At 38.2% G+C, this 27,245-nt stretch overlaps 1 long non-coding RNA gene across 2 annotated transcripts in view; it reads right to left on the bottom strand.

Annotated features, from left to right (window-relative positions):
* LOC111096618 overlaps positions 1 to 27,245 on the bottom strand; it is a 110,423-nt gene that overhangs the window by 54,222 nt on the left and 28,956 nt on the right. The window contains exons 2-3 of one of the 2 annotated variants that reach the window (XR_005353169.1): positions 12,716 to 12,780; positions 10,825 to 10,870 (exon numbers count right to left, since the gene is read on the bottom strand). This is a non-coding gene — a long non-coding RNA (uncharacterized LOC111096618). The remainder of the gene's footprint in view (positions 1 to 10,824; positions 10,871 to 12,715; positions 12,781 to 27,245) is intronic. The other variant, XR_005353168.1, reaches the window with a different exon arrangement.

The following is a 27,245-nucleotide window of genomic DNA, read 5'->3' on the forward strand; positions in this document are numbered from 1 at the left end:
TGGTGGGATAGGGTGTCAAGGGGAGTATCACTGGACTTGACTTGTTAGACACAGACACTAGACATGTCAGACCCAGGTCACACGTGTTAATACTTGACACAATTAGCTTCATCTGTTTAAAAACAACAATCCCTTGAGCAGCCCAGGTGGCTCAGTAGTTTAGTGCGGCCTTCAGCCCAGGGTGTGATCCTGGAGAGCCGGGATCGAGTCCCATGTCGGACTCCTTGCAAGGAGCCTGCTTCTCCCTCTGCCTGTGTCTGCCTCTCTCTCTCTCTCTCTCTCTCTCTCTCTCATGAATGGATAAATAAAATCTTTAAACAAAACAACAATCCCAGTAATTCTCTCAAGCTGTCCCCAAATCTGACATCTGCCAAACCCTCCCCAGATGCCAGGAGTCAATAATTTATGAGGGATTAGGGATAAGGGTGAAGAAAGGTTTACTTGTTAATTATGATTGTGAAGACCACACACACCATGAACAGAAACATTATGTCCAAACGAGAGGATTTCCAGGTAGCCCTACTTGGAGATGAGTCAAGTCAACCAGAATTTCCTCTGTTCTATGTAGCTCTGCCTGGGGGCTTCCTATTTGCTTTAAAAAAAAAAAATTATTTATTTATTCATGAGAGACACAGAGAGAGGCAGAGACACAGGCAGAGGGAGCAGGAGGCTCCCTGCAGGGACCCCAATGCAGGACTCCATCCCAGGACCCCGGGATCACGCCCTGGGCGAAAGGCAGACACTCAACCACTGAGCCACCCAGGCGTCCCCCTATTTGCTTTTTTCTAAGCGAAAGCCCATCATTGAAATGTCTTAACAAAAAAACCCTAGCTACTGTGACGTTCTTGGGAACCAGCAGTTGACAAAGGCATTACAGTACTGTGTCATGCAGGCTGTTAAAGAAATCCAGCCCTGGTGATAATGTGTATATTCATTCTGTGTAAATGATTAAGTTCAAAAAACCATACAATGAATCATGGTAGCAAGGCCAGACTTGCTTTGATTAACTACACTGGTATAATGAAACCCAACAGAGCAATCACTGAAACATTTAGCTCCAAATGTAAATCTTCTTGAACTCCGGGGGTGGGAGGGGCATGTTAGGCAATGAGAGACCGTGTAGAATACAGCCATGTTTCGTATAATGAAAGTAGAGGTGGTTGTAAAGAAAAGGGAATGTTTAAAAGTTGTTATGCTGTGTTTGGCAAGAATGAGTCATTTTAAAAGTGTCAATCACGATAATCCAACATATTTTTAATCTAAAGGTCAATAGAAGCAGTTTCTAAGGTGGTACAATAGTTATGCCAAATATGAAAGCAAGCAGTTTTAAGATGATTTCAAGTGTTAATACTGTACCATAATGTGTCTTGGAGAATTAATCTCAGCTCTAAATTGAAGAACATGGCTTGATCGAGGTAGAAGAATTCTTATTAAAAAAAAAAAAAAATCTACCGAAGTAGCTGGTGACACAATCATCCTGACCCAAGTGCCCTGCAGAGTTCTGATAATTCAAATGTAGCTCAGTGAAGGCAATGTGGTGTCTTCTACGGAGGAGTAGTTATCTTTTTCTCTTGGGGGTAAATCATCCGCCGGTTCCAGTGTCTACAGAATGAAAACTCTTTCCTTCCAATAGCCGACAAGTCATTTTCTCAAAGGCAAGAGAAATGTATGCCTATGAGGCATGAAGCCAGTGCTCTCCGATGGAATGGCCAGAACCATTGGATCCCTGACTATTTTCAGTTTTGTTCTTGAACCTTGTCCCAATGCACCTTATATGTGCTTGGGTCATGTTGTACACTTAAGCATTAGAAATATTTCACGAAAGAAAATTCAAATTATGCTCTGTCTTTAAGGTTTATGGGAACGTGTGGTCTTCCTTATAGAGAAAGCGATTGCTACCCCGGCAGGATGGGGCTTTCATCTGGTGAGTTTCATATGTACAGGTTAAACATATGAGAGGTTTTATAAGGCTATAGAAATTATGTCAGAGAAAACCATCTATAAGAGGTCTGAGCCATATAAAAACCACTGGATACATTGAGTTTCATGATAAAGCTCTTTCCAAAGTTATTAGACCACATAATTCCATCTATGTTATCACAGGGGAACTTGGAACTGACCATTGCTGTAGATTATAGTAATAATTCTACATGCACACACTCAGGCTACCCCAAAGTGCTTCCAGAATTGGTTGTAAACCTAGCACTAGGATAGTCTCTCAAATCTGTTCTCATAAATCTAACCAATAATTGGTTTCTGTGACCACATGAATTAAAACCACCTTCATATTTAAAAATACCTGGCACAGGCACATGTACACAGATGTTAGTTACTTTTTCTTGTCACCTCTCAAGAGCAAATTTTGGATAATTTGTCCCCAGTTCATAGTTGTTAATGGAGCTTAAGTTGCATTTTCAGAATGCTTTTTGGTGGTTTGGTTAAAGGAAACAAAAGAATTCAAAGATGAAGAAACCATTCTATCACATTCTTTTTCCCAGAAACTTCTATGGAAGAAAATGACCATATTAAGATTATTATAATAAATGCCTTAGGAGATAGACATTTCGACCTTCTGGTACTTCTTGTTACTCCTCCTTTCCCCTTACTTCTTTCCTCCTTAGATTCTTTTATTTTTTAAATTTTTAAAAAAGATTTTATTTACTTATTCATGAGACACACACACACACACAGAGAGAGAGAGAGAGGCAGACACAGGCAAAGGGAGAAGCAGGCTCCATGCAGGGAGCCCAACGCAGTCTCTCAATCCTGAGACTCCAGGAGCATGCCCTGGGCCAAAGGCAGGCGCTAAACCGCTGAGCCACCCAGGGATCCCCACCTCCTTAGATTCTTAAAATGTGTCATTTATCTTCAAAGTGTGAGACTCCCAACCATGATTCCAAGTAGCTGCATGCAAAATTCATCTAACAGTACTTGCATTATATGGTTGATGTGTAGTCACACAGCTTATTCTGTCCTTTTTTTTATTTTTAATTTTTTCTCCACTCAAAAGTAGCACATGCTAATACAAATATTGAACAATCAGAAACAGAGAAGAAAATTGATATATAACCTCACCTCGCAGAGAAAACTAATGTTAAAATTGGGTTGTATCTTTTTCTGGTGTTTCAAACATGCACACACATGTGCACACATTAAAAAAATTGGGATCACATTGTACAGTGTGTCCATAAAGTCTGAAATATAAGTGAAAAACATATCTATGCTAGTATCATTATTAATATTATGAGATTTGCTGACATTAGCAAAGACACGTTAATATTTTTTTTAAAGATTTTATTTATTTATTCATGAAAGACAGAGAGAGAGAGAGACAGGCAGAGGGTGAAGCAGGCTCCATGCAGGGAGCCCCATGTGGGACTCAATCCCGGGTCTCCAGGATCAGGCCCTGGGCTGAAGGCAGCGCTAAATTGCTGAGCCACCCAGGCTGTCCAAGATATGTTAATATTATTCCATTTTATTTTATTGCTCTTACAGATTAGAAATATCTTTGATGGCATTACATGTGTTTACTTAAGTTTCTATAATTTACAGACATCCTATATATGAATGGTGTATATATTGATATTTTTTTCCTGTGTCATAGCAAGTTCCAATCTTGGCATGACATTAAAGGTCCTCAGATTGATAATGGTGGTAAATGTAGAACTATTTATACCTGCCATGTGAGAAAGGGAGCATAGACTGTTTTTCTATTTTATATATATATATATATATATATATATATATATATATATATTTTTTTTTTTTTAATTGAAGTTCGATTTGCCAACATATAGTATAACACCCAGTGCTCATCCCATCAAGTGCCCCCCTCAGTGCCCATCACCCAGTCACCCCAACCCCCTGCCCACCTCCCTTTCCACTACATTTTGTTCATTTCCCAGAGTTAGAAGTCTCTCATGTTCCTTCACCCTCTCTAATTTTTCCCACTCATTTTCTCTCCTTTCCCCTATAATCCCTTTCACTATTTCTTATATTTCCCATATGAGTGAAACCATACAATGATTGTCCTTCTCCGATTGACTTACTTCACTCAGCATAATACCGTCCAGTTCCATCCACGTCGAAGCAAATGGTGGGTATTTGTCGTTTCCAATGGCTGAGTAATATTCCACTGTATACATAGACCACAGCTTCTTTATCCACTCATCTTTCAATGGACACCGAGGCTCCTTCCACAGTTTGGCTATCGTGGCCATTGCTGCTATAAACATCGGGGTGCAGGTGCCCCGGCGTTTCACTGCATCTGTATCTTTGGGGTAAATTCCCAGCAGTGCAATTGCTGGGTCATAGGGCAGGTCTATTTTTAACTCTGAGGAACCTCCACACAGTTTTCCAGAGTGGCTGCACCAGTTCACATTCCCACCAACAGTGCAAGAGCATTCTCCTTTCTCCATAGATTGTTTTTCTAAATAGCCAATTCCCAAATTTCTGTAGATTTGTTTATCCATTTTGGGTTTACTGACCACAGTAGAGAAATATATTTGGGGAAAATCCAAGGACTGGAGACATTTAAAAGTAGCATATTTCCTTAAATCCTTTACCTTTCCCAAATACTGCTGATTGTAGACAATTCCACAGGACAGGGAAGGAGGTAGGGAAACAAGTGTTTGCCTTGGCCTTGGCAGTCTGATAGTCAGACGTGGCTATCGAGGAGAGCAAAAGGAAAGAGGCCACATAACCAATCTTGACACAGGGCCTCCCTCAGTTATATTGACTTTCACAAAACGTGCCTGCCCTCTCATGTGAATGAAGTTATTAAAATTAAAATTAATTCCAGGCTCTCCTAAAACAGCTGTAAGACAAGGCCAGCCTGCATCACTTTCTGAGTAAAGCCTTCATTTTTCCAAAGAAAGCTTCACAAACTCCATTGATTAGAGCGATTACTGACTTACAGCATGTGTACTGCAGAGCTGTATCGGTCCCGATGTTCCTCTCGTCTAGATATTTCTCTCTCAGAAAAATGTTCTGATTCTCTTAGAGGCTGCAGTGGCAATTATAATCTTCGTGCACGGTTTCCATTTGGCCTGGCTCGTAAGCATTACAAAACCGGTATTGGGGAAAATCTTTAGCATGAAATGGATTCAAATGTTTGGCGCTATCCTAATTGGGTGAACTGTCAATTTTATATAGCCTTCCCATCATTGCCGAAGAGAAAGCTAGGTTTCTATATAATATGAGCCCTTTCCCATCTATTGTTCAAGAGCCCAAAGGCTAAGACAGAAGTTTTAATGGTTTTAACAGGCTGAAAGTAGAAGTTTCTTGTCTACAAGCTGATCGTCTGAAATGTGAACAAGTACAAACTTGACCCTGGCCCCTTGGTAGCATGGAAAGAGGGAATTTTTACAAGTGTTTTGAAATCACACATATAAGAACATATAAGAACTTTCTGTTTTATTTGCATGATTTGAAACAGATATGGTATTTTTGAATTATATCTCAATTTATATTCTGTGGCGGGTAAGTGTCTGTCACTTCAGCTCAGGAACCTGTGTACCTTCAGAGAGCATGGAGGACAGATGTCACCCTGCAACTGCTGACCTGAGAGGGGAGGGAGGGACGTAGGGCAGGTGCACAGACAGGGTCCCACCGTGCCTGGGCCATCTAGCTTTATTAGTCCTGTGTGCCCTTGAAGAGGAAGGAGACGCTGGATCAAAAAGTCAGGGGCTTCTGTGCTCTAGCAAAGGAATCCTCCATGAGAGGCCAGGGATGGACAGAATCAGGGGAAAGAGAAGCATTCTGGAAGACTGACCAGCTATCCCAAAGAGGCTGAGTCAAAATCTGCGGTATTTTGGACCAGATTTTAAACAGCTTGTCTTTCTTCCCCTTACTACCCATGAAGATCATAGCAGCTTTAGGGAATAAAGGATCTCTGTTTTCTCTGCACATCTGTGTTTAGCATGAATATTCTCACAATTTCAGGACACTTTCTTTCAAGTGAAGTATGGGGAAGCTTTTTGGCTTCCTCCAAAAAAGTTTGTCTTTCTCTCTTCTCATTATTCCCGGCACTTAAGATCACCCTCCTCCTCCCTCACCTACTGTCCAGCTACTTTTCCTTTTATCAGTTGAGTCCCACCTGTTACATTAGCTCTATTTAGGGCCTTTCTCTGACCCACATTCCCCTCACTAGTTTGAGCGTGTGGAATCTCCTTATTCAGGTTCGCTTAATGCTGTAAATTCTAATTTATCCATTAGCATTGGAGGTATTCATTTGAAGGTGTTCCTTCCCAGAGATTCAAGTGATCCCCTGGCAGGAGGAACCAGGATGTGAGCCTCACTTCCCCATCAGCAGGGGGTCAAGCATAAAGGAGATTCCCAAATGGGTACACCAATGAGCAGGTGATGAATGCATGGATGTTAGAGAAGTTAATCATGCTTTCTTGCATGTTATATTTGTTGGTGCGAATGACATTCTTCCTCTATCACAGTTTAATAGGTAAGAAGACATAGCTTGAGCAATAATAGCTGTCAAGCCAAAGAGGATATGAATAATCTGACACTTTTTTAAAGAAAAGATTGTATTTCTTTATTTGAGAGTGAAAGACAGAGAGAGTGTGGGTGAGAAGGAGAGGGAGAGAAAATCTGAAGCAGATTCTGCACTGAGCACAGAGCCCAATGTGGGGCTCTATCCCACAACTGCGAGATCATGACCTGAGCTGAAACTAAGAGTTGGACACTTAACTGACTGAGTCACCCAGGCGCCCCAGAATAGTCTGACACAATCTGTGCTGTTCTTCGGACTCTGAACACCTGTCCTGTGTTCAAAGGAATAAAGAGGGTTTTATGAGCACAGTGAATAAGTCTGTGCTATGCTCAAATAATCCCAAAGTTTCATTTTACCTACTAAATCCCCTCATCATTTTTTTTTTATTTTTTTTATGATAGTCACACACACAGAGAGAGAGAGGCAGAGACACAGGCAGAGGGAGAAGCAGGCTCCATGCACCAGGAGCCTGACGTGGGATTCGATCCCGGGTCTCCAGGATAGTGCCCTGGGCCAAAGGCAGGCGCTAAACCGCTGCGCCACCCAGGGATCCCATTTTTTTTTTTAAAGTATCCTTAGACTTCTTATTGATCAGACCAATGAGAAAAGAAAGAGGGGGAAAAGGATAAACAGCAACTGAGTATGATTCAGGACAAGTCTATGTCTCATTCATGCCTTGGGACAATCTTGAGAAAGGAGAATTTTTAAACTTCTTTCAATAAGCTTGTTTTCCTTTGATCTTATTATCATCCCTATGTCACCAAGAACTAAATAGGATCAGAGAGGTTAAGTAACTCAACATCACCAGAGAATGAAAAAAGGGACCCAGGTCTCCTAATGCCCAGTGCAGTTTTCTTTCCACCGGACAGTGTTTCCTGAGACTAGAAGCATCATAGTAACTGAGACTTGGTTATACAACCTTTAAAATATAAAAGTCCTCAGCTCCTCCGCTGTTGTGCTGGTAGATACTTGAACAAACTGCTTCGCTGGGTTGCAAAGCCACTGAAGTACCTCAAACAAAAATGAGTTGGTCGCGAGCACTCTGCTTTGGAGAAAACACATCTATACAACTTCCTTCTTGCCTTGGTGACAGTTTTCATCTCCAGCAATTTCACAGGTTCGATCACTTACTTGAATCTGTTGCATAAGTAACCAAAAAAAAAAAAAAAAAGTCTCTCTATTCTCAACGCTCATCAATTTGTGCTGGTGAAAGTGCTCCTTGCAAAGCAGATGGTCCCTGAGCAGACAGTGAGGTGAGGGTTAGTTTCAGTTCCCTGGAGAAGGAAGATTGCACAGGGACTGTATTTTAGGTGGGGGGCTGTCGTGGGAGAGAACCCTCTACCACGGGAAAGAGTGGGCCCTCTCACTTCACTGGCTGATCTAAATAGAAATTGTGTTGTGACGTTGACAGCCTAAACTAGAGCAAAAGGACAACCAGTGCCAGATTTCCTTTATAGATTTTTAAAATTTTTGGACAAAAATACACATTGCAAGCAGGCAACACTCATCCTGAGAGGGCTAGCACCCTCCAGGGGGCACGAATACTTCACCATTATGAGTCTAATAGAGACATCTACTGGCTGAGTCCTATGCTTTTGGACCAGGCTCTGTGGGACCCTGTGAGTGACCAACCCCTCCCCTCTGACAGCTCATGAATGATAATCATGATCGTTGTATTTGTTCATAGAGAATTACTAGTTGCATATATGGCGTTCACGCAAAGGTTGAAAAACTCACAGAGACCTGGATGGCTGGGGTTAGTAAAGGCCCAGTCATGTGAAGGCTGACTTCTACAATTCTTTACCACATCTGACCAAGGAATGGTAAAGGTGTTTCAGCTCCCCTATCTGCACAAATAGAATCACAAGTTCGAATCTGAGCATAGAGCATCATGAACAATTGTTTTCCTGCCTTAGAGGACCCACTTTCTGCCTCCGAGGTCTAGCAGAGTGCGAGCAGAGAAGGTGTGTAAAACATGAAGTCCAAAGACATAATGCTGCATAGTTCCTGGTGCCTCAGTGGTGATCTATTTCCATTTTAAGCACCAATTTATGGGGCAAATTTAAGATGCTGATGGATCTGCACTGGGGGAGAAACAGTTCCCATGAGCAGAACTCCCCAGACAACGTTGACACTGCTCTGCTGTGTGTCTGACTGCTCCTGCACGGCCTCTGGTGAGATCAGGCCAATATCTGCACTGCTAGGCCCGGACCCCTATTAATCAGCATGAACGAGTCTCCTGATCTTTACTGGGAGGGAGGGATCCTGAATGGGAGGACTAAACACAGGCAAACAAATTCAATAACTAAACCCTCACAGCCAAGACATAAGCAAATATAAATCCCACTTGTGTTATTATAATGCCTACCAACCTAATTGAGAACACATTTATTTTAAGCTAAATAAATTACTGCTACAATTATATAACCTTGAGGTCACCTCCTTTAGGAGATGGCCAGCACTTGTATTAACTATTCCACACTTTACTGTAAGTGGCCTGAGCCAATCAATGCCAGATAAATGCTGTTAAAATATGCATTTAATTATCTCAGTCCTTCATTTATTTGCTATTTTAGCCTAGGGATGAAGAAGAACAGGAAGTTAAATTGTGTGTGTTCTCAAACAAGACTTCAGAATGAAGAGTTTTTTTTCCTTCCCAAAGCACTCTCTTCTTTGTTAATCTGGCCAAGAGAGCATTCCTCAGACTTTAACAGAATGTTGTACATTCATCTGACGAGTGGGGCTTTGCCTGTGCCAGTGATAACCCCACACTAAGGGAAGTAACCCCTTCCATTTCCCTTCAAGAGATGGGTGTACCAAATGTCTTTTTTTAGCTGATGGTTTGATCCCTCTTGGACTGTGAGTGATTATTATAGAATGTTTCCGATCACAGGGATGCAAGGGCAATGACATCACTAACTTAGGGATTCAGGCGTTACTTAATCATTTTCAAGATACAGAGATGTTTACAGTTGGGTTTTGGAATGTTCGGCCCCTGCCCTCATCCCAGGTGTTATGCAGAAAACTCATAGCAGAACTTATCTAGTAGGCAATATGCTTTTTACTGATGTCTTCTTTGGGTTTTGCTTCTGCTGTTTTAGGCACATTATTATTCACAGAATACTCATCTGCTTCCCCCTGCACAGCCCAGATGTGCTAGTCAAAACCATGTGGTGTTGGGCTGTGAACAGCCGTGATGTGTGTTACCTCAGGCTGAAGCACTTAAGAGCTGATGAACAACCTTCTACCTCTCTCTTTCTGTTCCATGATGATCCCAAAAGTTGTGAAATGGCAGAGATTGAAAATAAAAGGCTCACAGTTCGCTGAGTCACTGTGGGGAGGAGAGCTGCTTTGAGGGGGACTCTGACTTACAGCACATTCTGAGTGAGCAAGAAAGAAGCCTTGTCTTATTAAACCACTGAGATTTCCAGGTTTGTTTATCACAGCATAATCTAGCCTATGCTGACAAATATAATTGGCTTCTATGGTGATAAACAAATCCATAATCTGTAGTACTAAGTAACCACCTAAACTGTAGTCATTTGGATCTAATTTGCATGAATATTAATTCTCTTAAACAAGAAAGGAAAATAATGATATGCCACAGACTTTATACCTTCAGAATAAGCCACTTGTTCATTAATTTTTAATGAGAAACATTCATTATTATGAATTCCTTGACAAGACTTTGATTTTTTGGGGTAAATGATGACCATAATTAAGCTCCTCATAATGAACACAGCAATTTTTAAACAGTACAATTTATATAATGTTTCTCCTCTGGGAGGCTCAGTTTTCTTAATAAAAAGCAACAGTGGATATATGGGTAAGTTTTCATAATGCATGAGGGTTTGGAGTCATTATTATGTTCTTCACTACTCTCATTGGTTCATTCATTGTTACGATACATATCCTCTCTGCACTTTTTGTGCAGAACTTCAAGACTGAATTTCAAAATAGGAAAATTTAACTAATAAAATGCTGGGTTACTGCAACATAATTTTTTCCCCCTACAGGGCCTTCTTGTTATCATGGGCATAATAGCTTCATTTATCTATATAGTTTAAAATCTTTTATTCTGTCATTCAATTAGACAACACACAAATGTATTTGCGCCTACCCTAAAGTCAATCATTAATTAAAATACTAAAACTATTTTTCGGTAGCATTTGATATCAGGGGAAGAAAAGGATAAGAACAGAAATCTGTTTGCTCCATTAGGAAATCCCTAATGGTTTGCATATTACTCTAGATTGCAGCAGAAAAAGTTTGCTAGATGATGCTTGTCTACATAAAATAAACTTTCCGTAGTTCCTTACCATGATATTCTGGAAACTATTAACACCACTGCTTTGCTCATCTCATCTGTAGCAAAAACAAATAGGAACAGACAAGTTTAAAGGTAAAGAGGCCCAAACTGGGCAGATCCAGGCTGACCTCTAACTCAATGTCCCCCTTTTGTCCTACCCTACAGGTCAGATGTCAACTAGCATTGGAATCCCAATGCAAAATTATTGTTTTCATTGCTGTTTCTTCTAGGTAAAGCATGGTCCCCTTTGAGAACTTTTACTAGCTGACTTCTTCCCTGCTCTGCAACTACCTCCATCTACCCTAACTTGCATCCTGATGCTCCTCAGCCTATTCTGTTTTTTCCCATAGTACTTTTCACTTTCTAAAATACTATATACTTACTATATTTGCCAGCTATTGTCACTACCACACTAGAAGTCCTGAAAGAGCAATGATTTTTGTATACCTCTGATTTATTGATATAAAGATCGGCACATAGAATGTATTCAGTAAATATCTTCAAGTAAATCAATGAGTAAATGAATAAATTAAAGTTTCCCTGGTCCAGTAAAAATAAAACACTCTAAGCCTTATTTTCTTAATGCCTTTTTCCCTTTCCAAATCCCATTTTGCCTCTGGCTGTCTTGTCCAGGAGTTTCATTCATTCTTGAATTGCCCTTGTCAGCTATCAAACATGGCTGACCTGCTCCACAATTCTCAATCTCTTAGACCCTGATCAATGTCTTCCTTTCTTGGCATGGTATCTCTCTGGGTAGAATATCAAGGCAATTTTCTTTTTCTTTTCTTTATTTTTTTTTTAAGATTTTATTTATTTATTCATGAGAGACACAGAGAGAGAGAGAGAGGGAGGGAGCCCAATGTGGGACTTGATCCCAGGACCCCAGGATCATGACCTGAGCTGAAGGCAGATACTCAACCACTGAACCACCCAGGTGCCTCAACCAAGGTAATTTTCTATTCATATTCCCTGTCGAGAAACGGTGAGGTCTTATGATGGATTTTGGTGAACGTTACAAATTTTAGCTGAGATTATTTAAAAACTAATCTTAAAGTTACTTTAAAAAGATTTTGTTTTGTAAAAGTAACGCATGCACAGGGTGATTTAGAAAAGAAGAAAATGGAATCACCCATAACTCTGCTATGGGATAAATCCACAGTTAATAATTTAAATTACATTATCTATCATTTTTCTTATAACTGAACTGACTGCTTAAGTTAAAACCAACCAGTTAATTCACAAAAACAGAGTTCAAGTGACCACATTTTATAAAGTCCTCCAAAGCTTACAAGGGGATACAATAAGAAAAGGAATAAAAATAGAATGCTGGGAATTAGGAAAAAGAGTGTTTCATAAACGAGGGGCAGACTTGCTGAGTTCTCTGACCCCAAGTCACTGTGACACAATTTGAACTTGTTCATATACAGAGCTGGTATCCACAAAAAGGGCTTTGTAGGGAAATGATTTTCCAGAAAGTAAGGAGGATCTAAATATAGGGCAAATTAATTACACTATTCAGTGGTGCTAGAATGACGGACTACATTCATCCCCCTTTATCTGTAGGGGATATGTTCCCAGAGCCTCAGTAGATGCCAGTGGAGACCATGGATGGTATGAAACCCCATATATATTTTGTTTTTCCCTTACATAATACCCACACTAAAATTTAATTCATAAACTAGGCACCGTAAGAGATTAACAATAACTAAAAATAAAGTAGAACAATTGTTACAATATATTGCACTAAACAATATGTGAATGTGGCCTCTTTCTCAAGATATCTTATTGTACTATTCTTACCCTTCTTCTTGTGATGATGTGAGAGGAAAAAAAATGCCTACATATTGAGTGTGGTTAGAAGAAGTCAGGTGAATGTGACATAGAGTTAGGCTACTACTTACCCTCCAAAGATGTCAGAAGGAGGCTCATCTGTTTTCCAACTCCAGTTGACCACAGGAATTTGAAGCTGTAGAAAGCAAAACCAAAAATAAGAGAAGGGGTACACTGCTGTATTCTAGTTTCCCAAGGACTTAGGAGTTTTTTGGGAGGATGGTTCTTCAGTGCTAAAATTGAGACAGCCCCAAGTAAACTGAAACAAGTTGGTTACCTGGGGAGGCATCTGAGGAAAATATATATGTTTGTATGAAAGGCCTGCCTTACATAATTACTTAGTATTTGATCAGTAGAAGTGTAATTAGGAAGTCCTTTTTGATTGCAACACTTAAATAAGCTTCAATAAAATGATCACAGAAGGAAGGTAAAACAGGGAGCATTCATCAAAACTAAAAAAACAAAAAACAAAAAACAAAAAAACCTAAATCAAAAGTCAGGTGGGCTGAAGCTGATGTCAAGAGAGTGGAAGCATCTTCATTTCACTCAACTGTAGGAAATCAGTGCTTATCAATGTCTTTGCATCTGCCAGGCAGAGTCTGCAATAAGGAAAAATGCAATTCAAGTGATTTGGGTTAACTGAGAAGTAGAAAAAAGACCCCTTTCCTACAGACCCTGACTGGAACATAATGGTCAGCTGTGCCATGCAAAACAGGCTTCAGATGGAGTCAATCTTAAGTCTATTAGAAAAAAGAAAGAAAGATGGTATATTTGCTCCTCAAATTACTGAAACGACTATGTTGTCTCTGAGCGATGTGTAATAGGAAGAGCAAAAAAGGTAAAATTGTGAGCACTCAGAATGCCCCATTTGTGTTTGTTTACTAATTTTCATCAGGAAAGTGGTTGTCAGAATGTTCTACCCATGAAAACAAATTAAGAACAATTTAGAGGAGTGCTGGTGTGCCTCAGTTGGTTAAGCGTCTGCCTTTGGCTCAGATCATGAACTCAGGGACCTAGGATTGAGACCCACTTTGGGCTCTATGCTCAGTGAGGAGTCTGCTTCTCCCTCTCTCTCTGAGTTCTCGCTCTTAAATAAATAAGTAAGTAAGTAAATAAATAAATAAATACGTAAATCAATAAATTTTAAAAAGAACAACTTAGAAATCCTCTGGCTCTTGAGAGAATGATAGAATTAAAAATTGGAATTTAAATTAAGAGATTTTTCAAAAGTCAAAATTCAAGGGTTAAAAGAAAAGAACATTATGGAGTTATAACACTGTCTTTACCAGTCTTTATAAAATGGATGAGGTTTTTGAAATAATCTAAACATTAGTTTTATGTTAGATATTCCCAAGGTGCTAAATAGATGCCTTTTTAAGGAAATAGGTACTTGTGTTAAGGAAGTGGTAAAACAAGATGAGCTTTAACAGAAGCACATATCTACTGTAGGAATTCTCTAGAGCTATCACAGTTACACTAATAACTCACTATCAGTAAAATACAAATGAGGGGGCACCTGGTGGCTCAGTCTGTTAAGCATCTGCCTCCAGCTCAGGCCATGATCCTGGGGTCTTGGGATCAAGCCTCATGTGGGGCTCACTGCTCAGTGGGGAGTCTGCTTTGCCTTCTCCCTTTACCCCTCCCTCCTGCTTGCTCTCTTTCTCTCTCTCTCAAATAAATTAATAAAACCTTTTTTAAAAATACAAATAAGAACTTATACATAACAAATAGACTAAAATCAGAGATTCCCTAACCTTACTTGAATTCAAAATACCAGTTTCCCTCTTAAGTAATTATAACTCATATTTGAGTATCACTTTCAAATTTATTTTCCCAACCACAGTGATTTAGGTGTTAAGATTATTCCCATTTCACACACAAGGACTGAGGCTGAAGATATTTGTGGCTTATTCAAACTTTCACCTAGCTCAGGGACGAGGATTGCACTCAGGTCCTTTGGCTGTAGATGTTATCCTATAAATGTAAAACAAACTCTCAGTGTAATCTAATGATCTTCTGACTATTAAAGAGACAGCACCCTTTCCAAGATGCCCTTTGCTTTACATTAGTAGGTGTAGAAAGTCTACATCACTCATGTCAGCAATTGCAATGGCCAGAGACTTATTATCACTTTCATCTTAAGACTCTCATGAAACCTCAGGGGTTGAGGCTGAAAAATCAGTGCCAGATGGCTTTAGGATAAATATTCCTGAAAATTCTGCTACTGTCAAGTCACCCCAATGGAAATGTCCTTGATGCTGATAAAGATGGAGATAACATAGGCAGGCCATCTGTCCTAGCCACATGGCTTTTAATAAGGAAAATCTCTGAGGGTACAATGAAAGAAGACTAGATACAGGCGGGGGAGCATCTAGGAGACATTCTTGTGTGTCTGCTGGTCATTAGCTAATTATGAATGCAGAAAATTAAGACAAGTTTCCAAAAGTTGTCCCATTTGGAGAGATTAGCTACTATCACTGAACATGGAGAAAAATGGTTGATTAAAAAATCACTTTTGTTGACAAATCTGCTTCAAAGAAGTTCAGTAAGCATCATCATAATTCTTTTACCAGCATGTATTACTTCACTTTTTCCCCAAATCTATTTGAGGTGGCTTTTAGCAAAAGATATAAATGAGAAAAATTGGACTAGAAAGACAACACCTGAACATGGTCAGAAATGATCATTGAAGGCAGCCGGTATATTGCAACCAACTGGTACAGAATTGTGATTATGACAGCAAATTTTTAAATCAGATTAGGGGCATTACAAACATTTCAGACTTTCTTTTTTTAAATATTTTATTTCTTTTTTCATGAGAGACACACAGAGAGAGAGGCAGAGACACAGGAAGAGGGAGAAGCAGGCTCCATGCAGGGAGCCCAATGTGGGACTCGATCCTGGGACTCCAGGATCACACCCTGAGCCAAAGGCAGACACTCAACTGCTGAACCACCCAGGCATCCCCATTTCAGACTTTCTTATAATCAAGAAAATGCCTAATAATGTGATATTAGGAAATTTAAAATCATTTGTTTTCTCTTTGATAGTGACATGAAATCCACACATGACTTCTTTCTGTGGGCTTCGGCATTGTAATCACACTTTGGCAGCCTGGAAACCAGATTTTCAGGAAAACATGTAAGGTAATGAACATTCTTAGCCGGTGGAATCTTCCTGGAAGCACACATCAGTGAGAGATGATTGTCATAGGTACCCCAATGATGTGCATTCACTGATGCATTTTGGCAGGGTCAGAAATGTCAAGGCTAAAGGAAAATTTGTTTAGGGCTCTTGTACTTTTTTGCTTTAAAATAGAATGACAGTTTCTTGATATATGATTCCAAGAAGCAGAGCCACTGATAGCCGCCTCTTCTATATGCCTTAGAACCATCATTTCAATGAAGAATCTAAGTTTCAGGTTGGAATTTATGTTCAATTGCTTAGTGGTGGTATTTCTCAGTAGCTGTTCAATCTCTGTTGTTGTCCAGCCTTTCGGTAATAGAATACCTCCATGTCATCATCGTCAGAAGGTGTGCTGGGGCATCAATAATCAACCACAGTGTCAACTCCAAGACTTCCTACTTGAGCCGATGTTCAACTTTGTCAGTTAATGGTGACCTTAGTGTTGTGGTACTTTTTTCATGGTATCTCTATGCCAAAAGAAATACTTAGGTAATAGTTGTTTATTAAGTCCTTAGGTCCAAACAATATGTATTTGTGTCCTAATAAACCAATAACCATCTGAAACAAATAGTACACATATATTGAATGACAAAAAATACTACTTTTATTTTATTCTTAGGTAACCACAATTATTTACTAAGAAGACAGGTGCACCTACTGTACACCTCACAGCTTCTTAAACTTGGAATCACATACTGTCATGCTCAAAATTTCTTGGTCCACATGATTTTGGCATAGTACTTGCTTTATACCATAGTACCTGCTAAATATCCAGCTACATAAAGATATGGCGCCATCAAAGAAATGTAGTGGAATTTCACGTTGACAAAATATCAACTCCCTGGAACTACTAGTCTGTATGGTTCCAAATTTCTTGTGACCAAATATTGTCATGCCCCCTCAACAATTTAAATTTTCCGTGGTGCCCTCTGAGCTCACTGCAACATGCTCAGTCGCCTTGGTGGGGAGGTGGGGAGCTGCGGTTCCACAGAGTTGTTGTGACAAGATGTGTGAGCAAAATGATAATATTACTGAGCCATTGCACTCAAGAGACTGATCAAATTAAAAGCAGAAGCCATGGTGAGCATCTTCTCGGAAGTCACAGCTTGAATGGATTAAAGAGGGAACATGGGCATTGTGGACAGCTTGGCTTGTAAACCAGGGGAATGGTTTTTGTTCTCAACAAAAAGAAATGAAACTATAAAAAACATTGTTTGCTGCTGGCCTGGCTTTCTAGAGGGCTAGGTGAGGAATATTTTTGAGGTGGATTAGACACTTTAAGATCTAAATGCATCATCTGAACTTTCTAAATCGCTCATTGGGAAGCTCGAATCATACATTCTCCTTCTCTTTATATTTTTCTTTGCATTTTATCTCAATCTCTTCAGGTGGGTATTCTGTACAAATCATGATAGTCGGTTGCAACTCTTTAAAACTTTGGCCTTCTATACATGCCAGTCAAATGAGCCTTACCTTAGGCTGTGCCACAGTTTAAGTGCTTTCTGAACGAAAGATTCAGCAGAAAAAAAAAGTTTCAGCAGCAATCCGCACTAGTGTTGAAGAAGATCAAAACAAAAAATTGAATTACTGAAGTCTAGACATTCAGGGAAATCATATACTAATGAGACCTCATCATTTCTACGTTTCACTCTGTTCAAATTTGCTAAAGAGCTTTGGGGCAAGCAATCAATCGAGGAAAACAAGACCTTAGCAATGATTAACACCTGAGCTGGTTTTTCATTAAAAAAATTCATGATAACATGTTATTCACGAAGGTTTGCTGGGTCACAGATATGTGTCGGAACACAGAGTATTGTGTTCTGATGGAATTTAAATTTTGCCCTGGCCAAGCTGCCAATTAACCTCATGGTTGTAGGTCAAAGCCATCTTGCTTCCCTGGACCTTCCTCCCAGGACTGACATGTACAAGGGTGGATGTGGGTTTGAGTTTCAGCACTGAATATTCGAAGAACTTCCCTGCAAAAGAATATTTTGATTTCTTTTGAAGAGGAAAACATAAATTTCATTGACCCAGCCAGTCAAATAGGTGAATTAAAGAAAGAGAGCATTGCTGCTGAGTTTTTTTTTTTTTTAATTTGTGGTAAAAATACAAACAAACCATAAACAAAATTTACCATCTTAACCACTGATAAGCGTAGATCTCAGTAATGTTAAGTATATTCACATGGTTGTGTAACCAGTCTCCAGAACTCCTCCATTTTGCAAAACTGAAACCCTATATCCATTAAACAATAACTCCCCTCCCACCAACCCTGGCAACTACCTTTCTACTTTGTGTCTCTATGATTTCAACCACTCTTAATACCTTGTATAAACAGAATCATACAGTATTTGTCTTTTTGTGATTGGCTAATATCACTTAGCATGTCTTTGAGTTTCATCCAAGTTGTTGCATATTGCAGGATTTACTTCCCTTTAAAGGCTAAATAACATTTTATTGCATGTATATGCCACATTTTGTTTATTCAGTCATCTGTCTGTGGACACTTTGGTTGCTTCTACCTTTTGGCTATTATGAATAGTGCTGTTACGAATGTAGATGTAACCACTCCTGAGTTATAAAGGAGAGGAATGCATATTTATTTTCCCAGAGCCCCAAGGAAATGACAGTACTGTCAATACCCTTCTGATTTCATCTAGAGAGTTTCCAGAGGTAAGGGAAGTAGGTCACCAGGGTGCTTAAACTTCATTCTGGGGGACCGAAGGGAGGATTATTTGAAATATCATTTCCAGATGTGTCTTGGGGCTAAAATGTATTTCCTTCTGTTTTATTACCAGTCATTACAGGAGACAACAGAGAAAGAGAAAAACAACATTATGTCTTCCGAAATGTGAAAGGTCTTTGCCATTGGACAGTTTTAATGTGAACTTGAATCTCCATACACAAGTCTCATTTTTAATTAGTTACAGATCCAAACCTTTGTGAAAAGATATTCTCTAAGGGATTTCAAAATTTTAGCCCCTCATTATCATTACATCTGTCCCACTTCAAAAGTGTTACACCAAAGGATATTAATATCTGTGAAAATTTATATCTGAGTCAAGTCTGACCTTTTTTAAGTGATAGGCTCAGAACTTTTCAAGGAAGCCTTTTTTTTTCCTTTTTCCTTTTTTTGTGAAAGGAAGTCACCCTTTAAACCAGATTAAGGCTCCTCCTGAGTCTTGGTGTTCAATCACTAATTAAATACATAAAGTGTATATTTTTGACTTAGAAGCAGCAAAATATTGCCTGATAGCTCAAGCTACTTCTGTACTTCCCATATTTGCATTTTGTTTGTTTGTTTTTATACATTCTGCTACCTCAAGCACTTTTTCTGTGCGAGTTATATAAAGCTCTGTTGAGTGCATCTAGAAAATCTTTTAATGAAGAAAGGCTTTCAACATCACTGACAATTTTTTTTTATTATATTCACATATAAAATTTTTGGAGAAATGTCATCAGGGGGATCCATTCCAAATTAGATGTGCACTTTGAAATAGGAGAAACAAGTTCTGCTAGAATAAGAAAATAAATCACTCAGAATTATAATTTCCATTTTCCTCTATCTGATAAATATAGGTGTAGAAGGCCCATGTATGCATTACCCCAGGTAAAATGCCATACTTACGGCTGTTAGATCAGCACTTTCCATAGGAATGCCATGTGAGCCATACACATCATTTCAATTTTTCTAGTAGCCACATTAAAAAGTAAAAGGAAATAGGTGAAATTTATTTTTGAAATGTATTTTCTTTAACCAATATATCCAAAATTATCATTTCCAGAAGTAATCAGAATAAAAGTTGCTTAAGGGGAATATCATCCTTTTGGTGTTACAGCTTTGGTTATATATCTCAATTTGGACTATCCATATTTCGAGGCTCAATAGTCACATGTGACTAACGGCCAATATACTGGACAGCACGCATTATATTAGATGGCTATTTTCATTTGAACTTTCTACCTTTCGTAATAGCTTATGGACATTTATATTTACATTTGCATTCTAAATGTTCTAAACTTTAAAAAAGCCCAATCTTCAGACATTGATGAGTATCTCTATCCCACCCACAATATCCTTACAAAGCAATTCTTAGAGATTTCCTATGAGTGAGAGCATCTGGTTTATTTCAAACGATTGAATTAATGGAAATGTAATTCTCAAACAACTTTAAAAGAGCAACACAAACCCCACGTAAGCCAAAAAACACCTGTATATCCTTACGGTAAAGGGATCTGATTGGAATTCAAACCTCAGTCCTCCTGGGTAATAAAATAGAGAAGAGGTGAAAAGTGAGTCAGGATAACATACCATCTGGAATACCTATACTCAGATATTTTAACACGGCACTTATTTTATTTAGATCACATTTAGAGATTTTCTGATGTCCAACGTGTAAAAGATATACCACTATCTTCCCTTGGATTCCAGGATTAAACACACACACACACATTCACTAGTTTAAAGCTGAACAACATAAATGTAAACTTGCATGTAATAATTACTTTTGGGCTTTTTGTACAGAGGAGGATTGAATGGTAAAAGCTGGATCTCATACATTTTCTATTTAGGCTTCCTTGATTTTACAAATGAAGGAGCAGGAAATACTGACTCGCTTGCAGATGACTGCATACCTAGTTAACACCTAGGCTCCAATCTTTTCGTTTTAATAGAGCTAGTGCTTCCTCTTCCCTGCCTTATGCTTCCATCACCTATCTTTTCCTAGTTCTGGCTTTCTTTGGGTGTCATAGTAAGTGCCAAGCCCACTGGATAGTGATCACAACAACCTGGATGATTTTAGGCTTGGTGATTTTCCCAGTTTGTCTCATAACAACTAAGCATTTGTCTAGTCACAACTGGCAAGTCTTGATGTCTTTGAAGACATCCCAAATATGTTCTAATTTGTCTACTCCTATTTCTACCAGACATACTCTAGGGATGGTAAGTAATCAACAAACCCTGCTGTGGGACTTTGGGAGAAAAAAAACCACAAGAAGAGAATTCCTAAATGAGATAAACATAGAGTTGTAAAAATGCTTGGTACACTGAAGAAAAGACAGAGTTCAGTGCCTCTGGACCATTGAGTCTGTGTCAAGGAGTGGTGACAAAATGGCCAGGGGAGGTAGAAGGGTCACTTTTTGAATGGTCTTGACTGCTGGGCTGGCTACTGAGTTTGCTCTGTAGACAATGGGAAACCAACCATTGATCTGTGTGTGTGTGTGTGTGCACCTGCACATATGCATGTGCATGAACAAGTGTATGTTTTAAGCAGTATGGTGGCATGTTTGGTCTGTGTTCTAGAAAGACAGTTGAGTTAACAATATAGCAGAGGGATTTAAAATAGAAAGGCCAGCTGAGAAATGGTTTCAGTGGACGGTGGGAGAGCTAATTCAGATATTAATTGGTTATAATAATATCTAACATTCATTGAGACTTGTATGCATTGTCTCATTTAAATCTCATCACAGCCATGCAAGGAAAATTGTGCTACTATTCCCATTTTACAGTTAGGAATTAGAGACGTTAAGTAACTTGTTCAAGGATAGGTGACTCATCTATATTAGTTGTGTCTAAGCATTCCTTTAAAATCATGTATCAAAGGCAGCCTGGGTGGCTCAGCGGTTTAGTGCCTCCTTCAGCCCAGGGTGTGATCCTGGAGTCCCGGGATCGAGTCCCACGTCAGGCTCCCTGCATGGAGCCTGCTTCTCCCTCTGCCGTGTCTTTGCCCCTCTCTCTCTCTTTCTCTGTGTCTCTCATGAGTATATAAATAAAATCTTTTAAAAAAATAAAAAAAAATCATGTATCGAATAACTGAAGAAGCTTTGAGCATTCCTTCCCAAGATATGTATTTTAATTTATACATATGCATTACTGTCTATCCATGTATTAAATATAAATAAAGCATATTATTTTTATTACAGCCAAGTGGACTATTTGGTATACTTGCTGGGTTGTAGTCACCCCACTCTGGAGACCATTGTTCTTTATAATTGAATTTGAATGTCATTAGACATTGTATAAGCCTTAAGTCGATGACAGATCTCCTACTTCTCAGACCTGCTGCTTCACAAATTGATGCTAACTTTTTGGCTCCTGAAGGCACCTGAGTTTGAGACCCTATATTAAATCTCCCCATCAAGCTAAACAGGACTACTGTGCATCCCACCACATATAATCCTTGATTTCTTTGTTCATTTTTTACTTATTCTTACAGAAATATCTTTAAATGATTGAGTTTAAAATTTCTTCTAGACATAATTTAGTTCACCCAACTTACACAAATGAAAAAAATAAGGCACAGAGGAATATAACAAAATAACTACTGAAATTAGAGGTAGAGCTTGTTAGAGACTCAGGATTAGACCTCAAATTTTTAATGCTCAGTATTTTCCTTTTAGATACATAGGCTACCTTGCTGTTGGCTTAGTATGTAAATTTCTTGAGTGTCCAGATAGCATTTTACTTGCTTGTTAATGTGACTGGCTGTAAAAATGTTTAGTAAATTTTATATGAATATGATAATAATTTAGGATAATAGTTTTGACTCTGGTTTCATTAGAATCACTTGGGGGAAACGTTTAAAACAGAGTAAAGCCCAGGCTCTTGCTTGCAGAGGTTCTTTTTAAATCATTCTGTGATGGCTCATCAGACATTCGTATTTTTAAAAAGCTACTTAGGTCATTCTAATGTGTAGCTAAGGTTCAGATCTCTGATTAAGAACTATCCTGATTTAATGCCTGTCTTAGAGCAATTAGGAGACATACATGGTTGTTAATATTAGGCCTGAAATTGTTATGAAATTGTTTTTAAGCTATAAGCTATATCATAGATATATAAGATAGATAAGATAGATAATTTGAGAAATCCAATTCAAAGGATTGATTTAATAGACGTATATTTAATCTTCCACTTTCTAAACAAAGAACACAAATGTAGTTTTGAAATGACTGAGGAATATATAAAAATTATCATATTCTAGTCTTTGAAAACAATAAAAATATAAATCACTTGGTATAAATCCAAGAAACACTATGTGGCACCTGCAATGAAGACAACCAAAAAACTTTCCTGATGAATATAAAAAAGGAGTCTGATAAAAGAAACATCTCCTGCTCCTGGGTGGAAATGTTTAGTATTTCGCATTATCAATAGTCTCCAGTTTAAGAATGGAATTCCAATCAAAATGACTTTTTTGGACTTTTTTGATGTTTCCCTAATTGGGAATTGATTTTAAGGTTAATATAGGGAAGTAAATAAGAACACCAAAGATATTTGCATATAGAAGACAAGAATTGCAGTTGTTAAAAAGCACTTACATCATTAATTCAAAGAGTAGGTACTATGTAAGAACAAACAGATCCATGGTACTGAAAATATATAGAAATATATATATATTTCTATATATATATTGTGTATATATATATATATATATATATATACAAAATTTAAATGTAAGAATTTAGTGTATTTAAACGGTACCATTTCAAGTCTGGAGAGAAATGAAATTTAATACCAATTTTTAAGAGATTAATTTAACAATTTGGAAAGCAATTATATCTCTATTTGGCAAGTTACACCAAAACAAGTTCCATGGAGATATTAGACAATCAGAGAAAGTAGCAGTGACAATCTAATACTGGTAAGAATATAGGCATTTCTAAGCACAAAAGGAAAAGTAGAAAATAATTTTGGGTGTGTAAAATAGAAAAAGTTCCATAAATACCAAACACACCATAAATGAAATTAAGAACTATAGGCAAACTATGAAAAACATTTGCAACCAGATGTCAGAGGATATAGAAAGAGTTTTTATGAATCAGTGGGTAGAAGACACACATTTCAACAGGCAGATGGGCAAAAGACAATCAATCTGCAATTCTCACAGGTAACATTCTAGTGGGTGAGTTAAAATTCAAAACATGTAAAGGATATATACCTCATTGGTAATCAATATAGTAATCAAAACTGAAAAATAAATTAACAACTAAACACTATGTGTATCACATGCCCAATTATTTAAAATAAATTAAAATGTTTATTGTAGAGAGAATTGAAGTTAAAAAGGGCACTCTTGTAATTCCTGTGATTGAGAGGATTCATTTGTATAATCCTCATGAAGAGCAATTCAGCAATATGAATAAAAAATTTAACAGTATTCTTTGATCTAGAAATTCTACTTCTAGCAATCTATGTCAAAGAAAAATCAGAGATGAATCAAAATTATATTTTTTACAAGTAAAAATTATACTCATTACAATGCTATTCCTAATAGCAAGTGTGAGAAAAAATGTCAACAAATCAGGGAATAATTACATAAATTATGGTAAGCCCTAGTAAAGAATAATTTTTAGGAATGTAAAATCAAGAATCTTATCCAAATATAAAATGAACACATGTAAAAGATTTTATTCTACTCATTAATTAATGAGGAAACTAGTAAAAGTTTAAGACTGACTCAAAGAGCTTTTGAGGAATTAATATTTACTAACAATTTAATAAATGAATATAGTATGATATGCTGATTTAGTTATAAAACTAGTTAATATCCTACAAGGAAATATATCCTAAATTATGGAGCTGTATTTCCTCTTGAAAAGAAAATATTTGTTTTGCAATTGGAAAAAAAAGTCTATAGGTTAACATGTGACTTCAGTAAATTTAAACTATTTATTAAATAGTACAGTTTATTCTTACAGTCTTTGGGAGGATTTGCCTTATTTAACACTGAAAGTATGTGCCATATTTTTGCAGTATTTCCAATTTTTTGTATTTCTTTAACAAGCCACATATAGAAGACTAGAAACCATTAAAATTTGTCGACAAATATTTAGGCACATGGAAAAGTACTGATGCTATTTTGGTAAAAGGGAAAAAAAGAGAAAGTAAAGGATCATGGAGAGTTTAATCCCAGATTTAAAAAACAATAGGCAAAAAATTTGTAAAATATGCACAGAGAAAAACATGAACCAAGTTCATCAGAATGTTAATAGTGGGCCTTCTGGTTTCAGCTCTGATATGTAAAGAGTTTAGAAGTCATCACTCTCCTTCTTAGAACAAGAAAAAGCTGACAAACTGGCCCAGCCAAGAGCTGGAGGTTGTAATTAAAATTGCAGGTCAAATCACTACCCTGAAATCTGGAGAGAAAGGCAAATCCAGAGTCACAGTTGACCTTTGCTTGCCTGGAACAGGTGCCTCTGGAGCTCTAAACTGGTAATTTTGACAAACTGCTGGAGGCTGAGTGTGAACTAATTTAAGAAAGAGAAACTCCTGTGGGGGCCATGGTCTTGGGGGCTCCCCACACTTTAGAGTTTTGCTTGCAGAAAATCCACCAGATTCTCGCAGTGAATGGAAAAATGATCTACCTTGTGGCTCTGGTGAGAGTGGGGAAGACTAGCCACTGTGAAATACACCCACCGAGTTCTCCATGTGAAAGGCCTCTTCTCCTCGGCAAAGGGTTTTACCAGAGCTCTATTCCAGCTGGGAGAAGAAATTTCCTGCCATTGTATCCCCTCTAGACTTCCAACCTAATCTAAACTAGGATGAAACACAAAAGCTACTCCACTGGAAAAGTACTTGTAAAGGTCACGGACCAGAGACGGGACTCACTAAGAAACAGATTGAATCATAAGATTATAGGACCTGTCCCCTCTCTCACACCTTACCACGACACCATTGGCCTCCAGAATAGTAACAGTGGGTTGTAGCTCAAAGACCCTTGAGTGCACTCATGTGTTAAGGGCTCTACTGCAAAAAGTAGTAGAGAAAATGAAAAGGAAAATATGAATAGAGACTTTAGTTAATAATCATATAGTTTCTTAATTACAACAAATACATTATAGTAATGTAAGATTATATAATGAGAAAGACGGAGTGTAGGGTATGTGGGAACTCTCAATATCATCTTTTTATGATTTTTCTGTAAAACTAAACTATTTTAAAATAATGAGTTTAGGGATCCCTGGGTAGCGCAGCGGTTTGGCGCCTGCCTTTGGCCCAGGGCGCGATCCTGGAGACCCGGGATCGAATCCCATGTCGGGCTCCCGGTGCATGGAGCCTGCTTCTCCCTCTGCCTGTGTCTCTGCCTCTCTCTCTATGTGTGACTTTCATAAATAAATAAATAAATAAAAATTAAAAAAAAATAATGAGTTTATTTTAAAATATTAAAATTGGTTTTCTTTGGGTGGTGGTATTTCTTTGGGAGGTAGTAATTTGTTTTATTTTTATTTTTTATTTTTTTAAAGCTTTTATTCATTCATTCATTCATTCATTCCTGAGAGACACACAGAGAGAGGCAGAGACATAGGCAGAAGGAGAAGCAGGCTCCCTGTGTGGAGCCTGATGTAGAACTGGTCCCAGGACTGGGGGATCAAGACCTGAGCCAAAGGCAGGTGCTCAACCACTGTTCCATCCAGGTGCCCCCTGGGTAGTAGTATTTAAATTTTTTTTTCTCTCTGTATTTTTGAGTGTTCTGCTTGTTTATAAGGAATGTGTATTACTTCTGAAGTAAAAGAAAATGTATTCTATTATTTTAAATTACGTACTTTACATACTATGTCAAAAAATAAACTATTTTCAGATTGTTTCATATATACATTTTCTTTTTCTCCAGTTACATGGTAGGCTTCCTGAGGGTAAGAATAATAGTCCTTTCTCTCTCTTCTTCCAGCATCCCACCCCCATAATATCTATGTTAGTGCTTTACTCGTAGTCCTAGATCAATACATATTTGTTAAATGACACTAGCTGTACTGATCTGAATTTTTGTTAGGCTGAAAAATTACCAGTTTGATATTTTTATTCAGCTTTATTTTTAAATATTTTATTTATTTATTTAACACAGAATGAGAGAGACAGAGCACAAGCAGGAGGAATAGCAGGCAGAGGGAGAAGGAGAAGCAGGCTCCCGGCAGGAGCAGGGAGCCCGATGTGTGGCTCGATCCCAAGACTCTGGGATCATGACCTGAGCTGAAGGCAGATGCTTAACTGACTGAGCCATCCAGATGCCTCTTTTGTTCAGTTTTGATGTGATCAACTGTATGATCAAAATAGGCATGAAGAAATGAGTCAATAAAACACTAAATTAACAAGGTCAACATGGCTAATTACTGGATGCCTTAGACCTTGATTTGTTTGAAGATTGGTGTCTAATTGTCGGAGGGTTTGTATCAACGCCAATTGATTTGGCCAAGTTGAACTATATAGGGAGTTATGTCAAAAATTGTAAAGGAAGTCCCCAAATAAAACTACTGGTTTAGGAAAAGCTAGCTTTATAGCCTTTGGAGAAGTCAATCCGATAGTGGGCACTGAAAGGATTAATTCAGTATAAATCAACTTTTCACCAAGAGCATAATTTTCAGGAACTTGCCTTTGGGGCTGAGTCCTTTTTACCCCAGTCTCAGCGCTAACTTCTTTGT

The sequence above is a fragment of the Canis lupus genome, chromosome 1 (genome assembly GCF_011100685.1).
Source record: "Canis lupus familiaris isolate Mischka breed German Shepherd chromosome 1, alternate assembly UU_Cfam_GSD_1.0, whole genome shotgun sequence".
Taxonomy (NCBI): domain Eukaryota; kingdom Metazoa; phylum Chordata; class Mammalia; order Carnivora; family Canidae; genus Canis; species Canis lupus.